We start from the raw sequence: 13,835 nt of genomic DNA, 5'->3' as shown, positions 1-13,835 counted from the left end.
GCCCTGACCTGTGGGGGGGCATTCTGGGGGAGGGGGGGGGGGGTCCACTATTGGTACGGGTACAGGACAAGTTAAAAAAAAAAAAAAAAAAAAAAAAAAAAAAAATTCTATATTGCGTATAATTGATACTTAATTTTTGGTGCCGTTTTGGCCTTTATAATTATTTGCGTGTTCTTTCCAACTTTTTCCGTGTTTTTTTTTTGTATTTTTTATGTGTTTTTTTTACTTGTCCTGTCCAACAGCTGGGCAGGCAGATGAGAGCTGAAGGCCTCTTGTGTTGGACATATTTTACTTTAACAACAGGGGTTATGAATCTTCTGACAAACCAGAGGTATGTCTGAATAAACTCCTTTTGTAATTGAGGCCAAACTTCATTAATTTCAATCATGTTTGAAAATCTTTGGTGTTGGACCGGACGGAAAAGAGAGAGGAAAAGAGAGAGGGATGTTAGGGGGGGGGGGGGGGGGGGGGTAGGAGGGTGATAATAGGAGGGGGGGAGGTAAGACAATGAAGCAGCATAAAGCAACAAGTTTACTGGTTGTTTATCATTACGGTAAAGTTCAAATGTAGTACAAATCTCAAAGGGCGGGGCCTGTCCACACACACACTCAAATGTTATCAACACACCTGCTAGCTGCAAAAATGTCCACATGTCAACATGTACACAAAACAGATAGTGTTCACACACGCATACTTATGCCTTTAAACCAACTAATGTGAAATATTTCAGTCATTCAGTCATGCAAACTATTAGTGCAAAGGTGAGCTAACACCTGTGCTCAGGAGAGTGTTTATGTTCTTCTAAAATGGATGGTGGAATGTGAAAAGAAGGAAGGAGAGTGCCCAGCCAAGACCCCCGCGTGGTTTTAATGTAGTTCATTCGTTGTATATTTGTAAAAATTCCATGTCAAGGCCCCAACTTTTTGGACGTTTTCACGTTTGACCAATTTGCCTTAAGGGCAGTTGTGACTGAGGCACAAGTTTACCTGTTTCTCTAGCTCCCTCCCAAACTACTGATTAGACAGTTTCTGTTTATAGTGTTCAACTGGACAACAAAACAACAGAAATTAACTATTAGTTGAATTTACAATCCTATTTGGATGAAATTATATTTTCTAATTGCAAAAGTTGTGACTTTCTGGACACATGACAAGTACCGTGAATGGTTAGATTCTATATCCCGTCCCTAAAAGCTTCAGCAAAAACAAAACCAACTCCTGTAAGAGAACATGTACTGCGAGGATATGTTTCAGCTTTCTTATTTCGATAAGATTGACTGTACATAAAGAACTCTATAGAGAAGAAGACAAAGAACGTCAACATAATAGTGTGCATGAAAACAAAACTGCATAAAAATGTCCTTTAGTCACTAAACAAGTTTTATGTTTCAGTATGTTTCAGTTTGTCAAACAAGTGTAGTTTTTTTTTCTTTTGGCACCTGCATTGTTGCAGTCACCATGTGCGGTAGGTGAGAATGCCAGTGTTTCAAACATCCAGACTCTTTTTTTTATTTTCTATTAATAACTACTCGCTTAGTTGGGTTGAATGTGGGGTACTCCATGGTTGCAGGATGTTTTGCCCAAAGAAATGTGTCCATCCAACCATCATTTTTTAGAATCTGCTGAATCCATATCGAGGTTGCGGGGTTGGTTGAAGAGAACCCAACTGCTGATCAAGGCAGGACATCCAGTCTTTTGCCGAGCCACACAATCTCACACATCTAGGAATACCAAATCACCTATGAAGCAAGTTTTGGAATGTGGAAGGACACCAGGATTTCAGACAGGATTTGAACACTAACCACTACACCACAATGCAGCCTCAAAGATATCCTTTTTAAAATAAAAAAATTAAAAAGAAAGAATAAACTGCATCAGTGAAGTTTTATAAAAAAAATCTGTCAGCACTTAAGGAGATTTTGCGAAAAAGAGTTAAGAAGTAGCAGCTTTTTTGGCTGTAATCTTTGTTATACTCGTGTATTGCAATACCTGTGCAGGTTTGAAATTAACACACTTGTGTAGGGAATAATTAGGACGAGATCTTCCTAAAGCAACCCCACGGCCCCGCCTATGTCAGGGAGCAACACAAGCAACAGTCAGAATGGAGTTAAAACCCTGGAGTTTTCCTCCACTCGACAAATAAGTAAAAAAACAAATAAAAAAACATGTTTTATATGATGCCAAAATATCAAGGGTTTATCACCGAATCTCAGCATAAAAAAAATATACAACCTAAGGCAGCAAAGAATGTCAAATTTTTTCGTGAAATATTTTTCTCTTGTGTTTTCTCCTTTGGTCGCAAAGCATGAAAAGAAAAAATAGAAAAATAGGTCCAAAAAAACACGACACAAAGTTGTTCGGTTCTACCAGACGGTCTCTGCAGAAACAGCATTCTTCCATTTGAGCGACATTATTAACACCATCCTCATTACATTAGACAGTTGGTTGCAGAATGTTATGCATTATTATTGCAGTGTGTTAGGACCAACTGTTGTAATAAATCCATATCTGGAGTAAAGACTCCTGGTTTTTGTTTGTCAAATGCAGACTTCTTTTTTCTTTCAAGTCAAAGGCTCTTCTGTTTCCTCACTGGCTCTTTTCTGCGTAAAGAAACTTTCCAAAAAGCCTACATTTGTTTCGTTAACTTTGCTTGATGGGGGATTTCAATTTATCGGTTGGCTAAGCCATTTGAGACCGAGCAATTTCACATGCGTCAAGAACATTGACTGTAAGAGAGAGCTGGACTGAGTGACCTCCTGACTGGCGAGAGCGGTTGCCATAGAAATGTGGACTCAGACAAATCACTGCTTATTGACTATTTCTGGTTCTAACATGGTAATGGCCTTATTACAAAAAAAGAGGAGAATTTACTTAACTTTGTTGGAACCGGAAGTAAGTCATTTCTATGGGTGATGTCACACTTATTCGACCCAGATCTCTTATACAGTCTATGGTCAAAAAAGGAGTTGGATGTGGTCGGGAGAATCCAGTAGTTTTCCAAAATAGACTTCCTTCATAAATTGATCATTAATAAAATGCAAAAAAGTTTGTTTTTGTTTTCTCTGTGGCCCGGTACCAAGTGTCCCACAGACCAGTAGCAGTACGTGGCCTGTGGGTGTTGACCTGCAAGTAACAGATGTTGCAGTTCCTCCAAAGTCCACTAGAGGCAGGTTTAGAAAAGAACAGTTCTCTGTAGAATCCTAAGAACATCAGCAACTTTTTTAAGGGATTTTTTGTGTGCCTGGTGGCATCAAAGCTTCAATCTTTTTCACCATTGTTTTTGGAAGGTTGTTGAGGTGGGCGCAGGAAACTCTGCTCCCAACACAGGCTTCTGCAGAGACCATTGGATGACTTCAGAGATTATGTCTGTGCTTTTTTAGCATCAACATGGCTTTCTCTCCTCAAAGGCACCTTAAATCTTCCTTGATTCTTTTTTGTTTTCTAGAACAGCCTGAACTCCAGAAATTATTTGTGATGTAAATCCCAGCATGCCATTAGCTGCTTGAATACCAATAGTAATCTTTTGTTCTCCATTACAGATGCTCAGGTAGAACTTCAGGAGGTTTTCTGAAAGCGCCTTCATGCTTCATCCTACAGCATTATTCATTTCAGGGTCTCGGCTGGTTTGACATTGCAATGCAGGCACTCCACTCCTGAATTGTTTTTACCTCAGCCAGCAAAGAAGCCAGAGGTGAGGAGGAAAGTAGCTCCTGTTACCATGGAGACAAAGTCCAGCATGGTTGTTTTATTGCAGTTCAAAACTTTTCATTTATACTGAAAGGACTGACGGCGTATATAAACAGTTGATGAAGCTTCTTGAAAAGACTTGTTTCATCCATTGAGATGGCATTTGTTGTCAGCATTGACTGCATATGTAAGCTGGACTGAGTGACCCTTCCCCCCAAGTGTTCCTAATAGAAAGTGCCAAAATACCATAGACTTTTCTTGAGACATATACAGTCCTTGTATTCATGAAAAGAACCTTTTCTTTCACAATATTCTTTTCGGTAGTGCAAGTTTTTCAAGTTATACACTGACCAATCAGATGAATCAAAAAAGTAGGTGGTCTTGTGTTGAGTGTTTGAAGCGTTTGACACATTCTCCAAGGCCCACCTTGAGTGGAAGAGGTGTGGTATTTTAACATACTCGCTCCTGATTGGAGAAAGTGATTGTCATCGAAATGTAGGGTGAGACCATGTCAGACCAATCAGTGCTTACTAATGAGTTCTGATTCCAACATGGTGGTAATTGTATCGCAAAAAATGGATTATGTGAAATCCTCTCCACCTTTATCCACCTTTGTCATGGCAGGGATAACACGTCAATGGTCACCTTGACCCCATGGGACAGCACAAGGCAGTACATGAACCGTGCCTGTTTATTCCGCTGTTTATTAGTGATTTATTAGTAAAAGAACAATTTGAACACGATTTGTGTGCCTTTTATGCAATATAAAGGTTTTATACCAGTGATACATGTGTAAAAAGTCTGTTGGAGATACATTGAACGTCGTAGAAAGTCCCAAATTTAAGTATGGATCTCGCAAAAATCCTGCACAATTGAGTAAAATTTATGTAATCATTGCATATAAACTATGCAAAATGCGCGTAAACTGCATAACTCTCAACTGACCCTAAATTTTGAACAGCTCAAAACCAAATTCAGGCTAAGACCCGTTGGCTGAAACCCCCAAAGGTCATCTGCGCGCATCGATGAATGGCGAACGCAGGAAACACTTATGAATTACGTTTATCACTCATGAATCAAGAAAGAACAAAATTTCATGGAGAATGTGTAAAATGTACATAGTCATTGTGTAACACGGCCTTCAAGTCGTAAGGGTCTTGTGTGTGATTTTTGCAAGATGTTTTTCGCAAATTAATGCCTTTCCATGACTATTCCATATATGTCTACTGGACGAATCACACATGTACCGCCGAAATATAACTTTTATATCGCACACATATCATGTTCAAATTACATATTAGACGCAATTTTGGGCCAGATTTAGCTTTTGCGTTGGTTTACTTGTTCTTTGTGTGGTTTCTTCATACTTTGTCCATGGTTCTTTCATGATACATCTGTGGAAATTTCATGTACAGTCCACAACTTTCTCACTTTTTCAATATATATATTCATGTAGGACCAATTTTCATCCGTGCAATATGCGCAAAATGTACGTAGTGGCTATTTAACACGGCCTCAAAAAGTGAGTGCGTGTTATTAAAATATCCAGCAGCGATTACCTGCTGTACGTTCTTCTGTCCTACAGTCTTGTAAGTCAATACCCTCCCTGGTCTTCACACAAACACTGTAGGGTGTTAGCATGTGCAGATTGCGGGGCTGCATGTTCTCGCTCACATCAAACCCCACTAAGATGCGACGACAAACCTGCAGCCGTGTGAATGTGGGAATATGTTTTGAAAGCTTGGGGGGGGACACGTGCCGCATGTGATGGATTGTTCTGTTATTGCTAAGGACTCTCTTCAGGCTGCCTGCGGGACCCTTTTCGATCCATCCACTGTCTGTTTGTACTGCTGCTCATAAATTTTACAGGCGTTGCTGGAGCCCCACGGGGAGCCTAAACAATTGCTTTATTGATGAATTTGTCTCAGACGAACAGGAGAGCCATGCCAGGCCGGCACGAGCTTCTCCACCGCACCAAAATGAATATTGCTGGCTCCTTTTCTTGTTTTTTTGTTTTGTTTTTTTCCTCATATAAATCTCATAAAGGCAGGTGGGTGAGGATCGCCCTTGAAAGGGTTTCACTAATCTTCCTTGTTTACCGTGTCTCTTTTTCTAAAAGAGGAAGAAATTAATCTTGAGGCTGAGAAAATCGATGTTGTTCACGAGGTCTTAGCATGTTTGAGACATCTGTTCATAGGGGATGTGCCTTTAAGACCAAGTCCGTACCTTTGTTGTAGACGTTTGAATGACTGTGGAATTTCTGCTGAAGCTGAGGGTTTCACTGATTGATTGATTGGTTTATTTTAAATCAGAGACCCACTTGGATGAAAATCATGCTTTCAACATATTCTTGAAGCATTCTTCTCATTATGGAGGACATATGTGAAGACAATTTAGCTTAAAATTGCATTTCCGAGTATTTCTTTAATCAAATCATTGTGAATCAGGAGCATACGATAAAAAATGCTGTTGGAAAAGAATCGTTTTTGAGTAAAAAATACACTGGGTGGATCACAATCTCTCTGCTCCGCTCCAATCTGATACATCCACTTCCAGATTAACCAAACAGGTTTTTGGATTTAGGCTAAAAATGGCATAATCCATGATGAATTTGATAACTGATCAAAGCTTATTGTAGTGGAACTTTTAGGTATTATTTTCTAAATTGATTACAAAAAAACAAATTAAAAAAAAATATGCTATTTTCTTGACCTATTTGCTCCTAATCATAAATAGACATAACTGCGCTTACAAATACAGTACACACACGACACACTGAAACCAATAAATTTAATAATTGTTAAATAGAGTTTGAGTTAAAGGTTTTTAGGAATTGCTTGACATGGAGTGGAAAGAATAATGTCACCTCAAATTTCTTTCGTCATTGTTACGTTCTTCTTAGTAAATTCGAAAGAGGATTTTCTTCCCCCAGAAATTTTTGTTTTGTAATACACAAATTATATATTGAACCAAAATAAAAGTATGACCCAAAAATCGTGCTTTAAAATGAATCCACTGGGAAAGTGAATTGTTGCATCCCATTTGGTTATCTTTAAAACACTTGACAGTGTTCCCTCACCTTTTTCTTTTTATAGTCTTGCTGGTTCATGGACTCTTTACAGCGAGTGCACAGTGTTCTTTGTCCTGATTGGCTGTAGACCATTGTCCTCCATGCTGTTTCTCTCGTTCAGAATGCGTTTGGTTTGCCGATCAGACTGTTGTTTTCATTTTATATATGTTCAACGAAGTTTTGAACTTTGAGAGTTTCAACGAGAGAAAAGTGTAAAAGTGTTCCTGTCTGCCTGAGTAAAGTGTAGAAAGTGTGTAGTGAGGAGTCTTACAGCCTTAAAACATCTGGAATCCTATTACTGATTTCAGCTATCACCGGTTATTTTTAGAACGTAACAGCGATAAACGAGGGACCGCTGTCATACACTACAGCTGAAATCATTACTGTACATCACACATCACGTAACAAAAGCTTCTCGATTGTCATCAGTAAAAACTACTGGCAACTTCTCAAAGGTTTTGGGGGTGAAGGATGATCCAAAGGACCTGTGAATGAACTGATGTCTCATCCAATAGCTTTCAGGTCACTCATTCAAAATTTGGCGTGTGTCGTCCTCACAGACAGCCTGAAGTGCCCCTCAGCGAATCTCCCCAGTGCCCGGACGTGTGTATTAGCCTCCATTAAAAAGCACACAACCAGAGTTCACAGCCAGGTCAGTTAACACTCCAGCATCCCCGAGTGGGCTCGTGACATATGTGGCGAGGATGGAGGTGGATAAGCAACTGTAGCATTGCAAAAAAAATAAATAGAAAAAAATCGGAAAGCTGTTGATATTTGAGCTGCTGATATGTTGATTCAGCCTCAAAGCTCATCATACGGCTCTTTATAGAGAAGCAGAACACTCATTATAGTCCAACAATCATGGCAACACTTTGAGAATGATGAAGGATCAGAGATTTAATGTCATGTCTGATCGCCTGATTTCCTCAGTTTCCAGTTATTTGATAAACACCTGCAGCTTTGTCTCTCAGCCTATTTGTACTTGTTCACTCCTTTTGGTTCTGGACCAGGAACCACTCTCAGGCTCATCTTTGGAGGTGGTCTTGCTTTGTTTTCCAATTGGATCGAGCTACAAATTGCTAGGAGTTTCCTTAGTCTGCACCAAACCACTGGACCAAATGGCCACCATAGCCGGACATTATGGGGTGTAAACAAGAGTAGAAAAGAAGCAACCAATGAGCCACAGACAAACGTAAAGGAACAATGAGAAACCGCTACTCTTTGGAAGTTGGTCAGGTGAATGCAGGCTCATTAACGGGATACACATGTCCGTTGTTGTTGCTGTTGAGGGTGAGTGGCTCTGTAACAGACTGGCCCCCTTTTGGCCAACAAGAGCCAGATTAGCTCCAGTAACACCGTGACCCTGAAAGGCTTCAGATGTTTGTTAATATTTAAATTTCAAAATGGGTCAATTTGACCCAGGACATAATAGGAGGGTTCACTTATAAATATACCGCACATCCGTTATAAATTACAGCTTTATTCTAATATATTGTTGAATTTCTCATAATTATACGATTTTATTAAAATTTTGACCTTTTACTCATAATTTTAGGATTTAATTTCGACTTTTTCCCCCATAATTTTTTAACTTTTTTTTATAGAAATATCAACTTTATTTTGGTAATTTTAGGACTTTTTTCTAGTAAAATGTTACCTTTTTGGTCTTAGTTTTATAACTTTATTGTTGAAAAATTTTGACTTTTTTTATCAGATCTTATGACTGTATTTTAGTGCAATTTTGAATTTTTCTCATAATTTTACAACTTATTCTTTTTAATTTTTCCTTTTTTCCTCATAATTTTAGTAACATTTTAATTATTTTCTCATAATTGTACAACTTTGTGTAAAATTTGAGCTTTTTCCTTGTAATTTTGTTTTTATTTCTTCTTTTTTTTGTGGCTCTGTCACACTAAAGCAATACGCTTGAATTTAATATCTATCATTTAAAAGAGTTCAATTTCAATATCTGGTAATTTTAAAAGTTTAGGAAATGTTGTAAAACTAAGTTTCGATTGATTGGGTCACTGATATTAAAGACATCCCCTCATAAAAATGATGACATTTCTATTTTGTGTTTTGTTCCATGTTACTTAAATGACTCACAGAGAAGATTGTCTTTGTGTTCCATCATTGCCCAGTTGCACATATGCAAAGGGTTCCCTGCAGGTGGAAAACTGGACCTCTTCAATCACTCATCTGAAATATGAGTTTGCACTGATATTGCATAAGTCTTGTTTTTACTACTCGATTTGACATCCAGTGCTTCTTCTTACAGCAACACTGACACAGAGAGACATAAACCTTTTATCATAGTTGTAGATTTATGCCATCAATTGAAAAAGATTTACTGACGCGTGGTGAAGTGAGAATACAGTGCAGCTGGTTGTAAATCCCGTCTCGGAGTTCTTTGGCTGACAGGAGCTGCGTGGTTGCGTTGGCCGGCAGAGGAAAGGCTCGTCCAAAGCCTCCGACATCCATCCTGTCTGAAACCCGTCAACGTCTGAGCAGTGCCCCATTAGTCCAGAGGACAGGAGGTGGAGGAAACTTATCATCACTGCACCATTAACCTTTAATGAACTGCTGCTGTGTTTTCAAGACAAAGCTGTTCTGAAACTCCCCCTCGGTGCGAGGTCGCTTCCCCTCACCGGGCTGCCCTTGTCAACAAGGATTTAAACTATAAATAAAGTTGGGGAGTAATCTTTGGATATGATGAGCAGGTCTATTCTGTACGTCTTTTTTTTTTAATTCTGAACCATATTTTGGCTCTTAAAAGAAATAGAAAAGAATACATAATACATTAAATCCTATTACGATCAAACCAGAACAGCCATTGAGGAGTGCTTCAAGGTCTTCTGTCATGGACTGTTATTAATAATTCGTGGGAACTTCTGAGTAGGTTTTATCTTGTGATGCCATCAAATGTTTGAGGCTTTGTTGAAGCCTGTTGCTCTGGCGTGTAAAGGATCTTCGAGGATTCATTTATTTTGGAGCCAGAATCACCAGAAGAAGAAAAAAAAATCAAGACCCACTATGATCATCTTTTGATCTATTTCAAAAGCATTCCCAGTGTTATTTTAATTAGGGTTATGCCTTTTTTAGCCAAAATATGAAAGAAAACCTGTGTTGTTTTCAAGAATTGTTTGTGCGGAGCAAGTCCACCGCCCTTTCCCGTCATCCCATAACTCAGAGCTATCTGTTTACACACTCTCCTGGACATAGTTTCTGCAGAGTGGCTTTAACTCTTTAAAGAATGTTTCTTCAATCTTTATGTGGAGCAACCCCACCCCCCTTCCCCTCCCTGTTGCTGAAAGGCCCTCGTAGCATATTTTTTACACCACAAATATGATCTTCTTCAAATGACAGTTTTCTTCTGCTCTTGTTATTAAAAACACTGATTGTATGTTTTACGCTCTTAAGGCAGTAAACAGCAGAAAAAATAGATTCAAAAAATGTAATCGATTTTGGCTTGATTGGGGTGGATAAAGGGTTAGTTTTCTTTATATAGGTCTTCCATCATCAGACAAATCATCCCCCCAAAAAACCTGATTTCCATCAGACTGGGTCTTTAAACGCTTAAAGTGAAAAAAAAAGTGTCTTAAGGACCAATAAGAATAATTTAAAAAAACAATCCAGTAAAAAAAAGGAAAAAGGGATCCAAACCAGATTATCAACAGTCACTAGAATAGTTCTATGAACGGGTTCTGGAATTTGGAACTCTTACAACAGACTGGCAAACTAGTTCCCCGCCTAAAGCTACGTTCACACTGGGCCCAGAAAGATGCATTTGAGCGACCGCCTTAAAATAAATGATGTAAACGCATGTATGTGTGTGTTTCTGGCGTCCGTTCTGTAAGTCCTTTTTTGTGCTCTACGTACTAAATGCGCAGCGATTGTGCGTGCATCAAAAGTTAAACCGGTTGAACTTTGACCAATCAGACACTCGGATTTGGTAGCGACGCAGGCATAGCGTCTCTTTCAAAACAAGGAAGTGCCAACTGGTTGAAGAATGACCATGGGAGGAGAATTTCATAATTTGTGCTTTGTGTGCTGTCTGAATTCCATGACGTCAAGTCTTTCATAGTAAATCAGAGGAGAGCTGTGAAAGAAAAAGCCTGGAGTGAGATTCACGAGATCTGCACCACTTTGATATTTTGGACCAAGTCTTTTCCAACTATATACATGTGCAAGTATCGGGTAGCCACAGATGCTAAAAACGTGTTGAAGAAGGCCTGTTTAGCGTGTTCAACGTGCCACACATGCCTGGTGTGTGTATGTAGCAAAAAGGCCTACAGTAGCTGGGATAGGATCCAGCAACCTAGTGACCCTGAAAGGGACTCAATAGGTTTGGAAATAGAAACTCAGAACTTGCAACTCAGCAGTTTGGGGTGCAAATTTAATACTGTGGATTTTTCTGTTTGTTTTTTAGGGCAGCTTGTTTCTTCTGCACTAGTGGGTGAAATCGCTGCATCAGACTCGCTGCTTTTTCCTCTTCAGCAGCTCCCTCAGAAGCAGATCAACTCAGACTCCTTCCAGTCTCTTTGAATAAGCAGATATCTAGGTGAGTCTCATATCTCCATCCTAACAGGCCCAACACACTCCAGCCACTGGGGGCAACCCCCCTCCCCCCCTCCCTCCACCTCACCAATCACGCCTGATAGCACATGACTCTCCCCTCGTGCTCTCAGACACACACGGGCACTCAGCGAGGCCCAGGACTCAGCTTTTTTATTTAAATGCGATAAATATTTAATTTGCGAACGTGTTGTGAAAGATCACACGAGCATGCACAAAGGACCCGCTGCTGAATATGCAACGCTCTGATAAATATTTCAGCACTCCATTTCCCCAACCCCCGGTTGACTCACCAGGAACCTGGAGCCGATCCTGGTGAGAATTAAACATGTTTTGCTTGCAATATTTATTCTGTAAAAACAGACACGGCTGTCCTGATGTGAGAAATTTTTTTTGGGTGGGGGTTTCCTGTGCCTGATAGGCCGTGTCACACGACCACTACATACATTTTGTACATTTTTCACGTTTGAATTTTTGTTCTTTCGTGATCCATGCGTGATAAATGTAATTAACACGTGTTCCTTGCGTTCGTCATTCGTCGATGTGCGCAGACGTGCATCAAAAGTTACGGTCACAGGGTCTTTTTGGGAATTCGGTGTTGGGCTGTTCACATTTTTTGGTCAGTTGAGAATTACGCAGTTTATGCATATTTGACGAAGTTTATACACAATTATTATGTAAATCTTACACAATTGTGCAAGATTTTTGTAAGATCCATGCACAATTTGTGTCTTTCCACAACCATTAAACCTATGTCTAACGCAGAGTTAGTCTTTTTTAACCTTTTTTGAAACATGGTACACTTTTCCTTGACAAACATCCTGCAGCACACCAGCAACCAAAATAAAAAAAAGTGAAACTCTGTATTCCATATTGCTGTACGGTCCCTCCATGATCTCATACGTATTTTTTTGTAATAATTTAGGCACAAGAAATTTGAAGTTGCAGCTGTTTTTCCTAAATGTTTTCAACTAAATTAGTTGCAAATTTGACCAGGAAGTTTTTTTCCCCTCCAGTTTATTGAAATGCAATTAATTTCATGTAAACCTTAAAAAAACTAAATTAAATGACATTTTGTCTAAATGGTAATTTATTTTAAAATATTTTTTATGTTTGTTCAAGAACAATTTTTATTATTTTTTCATTTGTCTTAATCAAAAAAAAATAACTTTACCAAAAATGTTTTATTTCTTTTTGTGTGATGAAATGGTTTCATTTTAGTTAAATGTGTCTGTTGGCGATTTCACCTTAATGCTGTTTCTTGGATTTTGTTATTACTTATATTTAAACTTAACTTCAAGTTATTCAAAAGTAAATAAAGTTTGAATTTGTTCTTCATTCCAGACATTATTAGAAATCACCTGTTTGTTTTTTTAAAGATGATTTGGACCAAACTGTCATGCTACCTCAGGGAGTCCTCTCCCCTCCCCTCTCTGCTCTGCTTCTCAGATTGAACCCAGCTGTTGGCACTCACCTCATCATCCAGCCTGCTACTTAAGAGGAACCTCCACCAGCATTCTTCGCCAGTTCGTTGCCTCTCCATGGTGCTTAACCTGGTCACTAAGTCATGCTATCTAGTTTACGCAATCCATGCTATCTAGTTAATTCCAGTTTTGTACTTCGTCTACAGAACAGATTGTATGTGTGCCAACCTGCACACGAGCATTAAGAAAAGCCTCAGAGATCCAAAGTCTCTAAGCCACGCCACGACTCCCAGCCACAACTACAAGTCACGTCAAAACTCTGAGTCATGCCACGACTCCAAAACACGTCACAACACAAAGCCACGCCAAGACTACACACCATGCAACTTCTCTCAACCTTTCCTCAAGAGTTGCTACGCCGTTGGATAAACATCATCCATTCATATATACTGGTCTCCACCCGATCACTATCCACAGACTGGGACAATAAATAATTAAATCCAGTTCCATCTCCTGTTGTCCTTCCGGGTTCCAGCAACTGGGTCTGCTCAGCCTTGCTGATCATGATACAAACACTGGAATCTCTGACTGTAATTCCTTTGTTCTCCAACATAAACTTAAGGGAAAACTAAACTGCTTAACTCTGATTTCTGCTGCTCTTCCGGGACCTGACCATCACTGGTTGTAAACACTGGTCTAACTGACTTTTTTTACGCATGTACCACACATATGTTTAAATTACATAACCGACCCACAAATCAATAATATATTGCATATAAACGTCACAATAATCCTGCATAGTTCATGTTCTTCGTTGGTTTACGTGTTCTTTGCATGGTTTATTTGTACTTCTTCCTTGGTTTTAATGTGGTTCATTCCTGATACATCTGTGACTATTTTGTTTAAAGAACCACAACCTTTCTCACTTTTTCAACCTATATTCACGTATGACCAATTCTCATCCGTGCAATATGCACAAATGTATGAAGTGGCTGTGTGACACAGCTTTAAGGTTGCTTACTTCTGCGACACATGCCCCCAACGGTTCTGTCGCATTTGTAACTAATAACACCAATAACC

General features: G+C 39.2%; 1 long non-coding RNA gene across 2 annotated transcripts; it reads left to right on the top strand.

Moving 5' to 3' along the window:
• The first annotated feature begins 11,151 nt into the window (after positions 1-11,151).
• Positions 11,152-13,436, top strand: LOC110015080. Of its 2 annotated transcripts, none has more exons than XR_002290142.2 (3): positions 11,152-11,317; positions 12,781-12,875; positions 12,962-13,436. It is a non-coding gene; the product is annotated as an uncharacterized LOC110015080 (long non-coding RNA). The 2 variants fall into 2 exon arrangements; XR_002873263.1 differs by lacking the exon at positions 11,152-11,317 and adding an exon at positions 11,479-11,646.
• The last annotated feature ends 399 nt before the right edge of the window (positions 13,437-13,835 follow it).

This window comes from Oryzias latipes, chromosome 5, assembly GCF_002234675.1.
Source record: "Oryzias latipes chromosome 5, ASM223467v1".
NCBI classification, from domain to species: domain Eukaryota; kingdom Metazoa; phylum Chordata; class Actinopteri; order Beloniformes; family Adrianichthyidae; genus Oryzias; species Oryzias latipes.
This window is presented reverse-complemented; position numbering and strand designations above follow the sequence as displayed.